We start from the raw sequence: 1354 nt of genomic DNA on the forward strand, positions 1-1354 counted from the left end.
TGGCATTCGCATGGCGAAGCACAGCCTACGTTGTGGTACGGCTTGTGGCAACTGTCCGCTGATGTTGTACGTCCAAATCACACACTGTACCGCACATTGGTCCTCATGTACTGAATGATACATCGTGGTACATGTGTGACCGTACCACGACTGCGCCAACAACGGCGAACCATACGGTCCAAATATTGTGCACTCAGCTACGTGTCGTCTCCCTATAAGAGCTGGATTGCAGTATGGTATGCCGTGGATGGCGATCAGCATGAGCCGTCTGTTGATGTAGTGGCGCGTGTTGTCAGACGTAGTCGTCTCTTCTCACACACCGTGATAGCATGGTGCACTGCGTTCCACATCTGCGACATGCGACAGAGGCCGGTTGACAGTCGTTCGCGCAATGGACATCGCATACGTACGGGGGCCACCTTCCACGTGTTCGCGAAGCGTGCACATGTTGTTGCGTGTATGTGGGCAGACATAGTGTGTCGTGACACCTGACACAGGCATGCAACAATCGTTGAATTTGCAAATGGCGATGGACGTCTACGTTTGCTGGTGACGTTACGCAAATGAAGAACTGGTAAACCGTTGTGGTGCGGTTGTTCTCGCTAGAGGTGAATCAGTGATGGCGACGATCGGTTGAGCTACCAACCGGTTGTTTCAGCGATACCCACCATGCCCACGAACGTGAATGGCATGTGGGTGTGAAGCGATACGCGGCGGTGGCTGGGTGGGACCGTCCCCGGCCGGTGAGGGGGGGCCTTCCGGCGTGCTGGCCGCGCGGTGCGTGGGCGCACGCGCTACAGCCGGCTGGTGGGGGCGGCCAGTGGCAGGCGCGCCGGCCGACGGAGGCGGCAGGCGGCGCAGCTGCGCGCCGGCGCACCCTGCACGCGGCGCCGTGCGGCCAAAGTAGGTCCTCGCGGGCCCGGTGCGAAGCGCGGTGGACATCTGCAGTGTGCTGGTCCGATTGAGGACTGTGTGCGCTGAGGATGCGCCGCCGCCCGGCGCTCGGCGCCGCGACGCCGTCTGCTGCTCGGTCGCCTCTGCGGTTCTCGCAGGTGGATTGTATCGCAGCTGTGCGGACGTGTTGGCGCGTGCGCTGTGCTGGGAGAGTTCGCTTCGGCACCCAAGTGGGGCTTTTGTCCTTCTGTGGCGCTGGCGTTGGAGCTGCCGGCCACCGTAGGTGGCGCGTGTTGTCTCCCGCCGGCAATGCCACGACAGCACGCTCCCGGGCCTCTGTCGGCAGCGGCAAGCTCAGTTGGGAGCACGGGTGGTCGCACCTAAAGCGTCTACTCGCCAAACTCCGGGCGATTGCGCCTCTCTCGAACCCGACCAAGTACTTAGGACGGCGCTGCGCGCC

This window comes from Schistocerca americana, unplaced genomic scaffold (genome assembly GCF_021461395.2).
Source record: "Schistocerca americana isolate TAMUIC-IGC-003095 unplaced genomic scaffold, iqSchAmer2.1 HiC_scaffold_1386, whole genome shotgun sequence".
Lineage (NCBI taxonomy): Eukaryota > Metazoa > Arthropoda > Insecta > Orthoptera > Acrididae > Schistocerca > Schistocerca americana.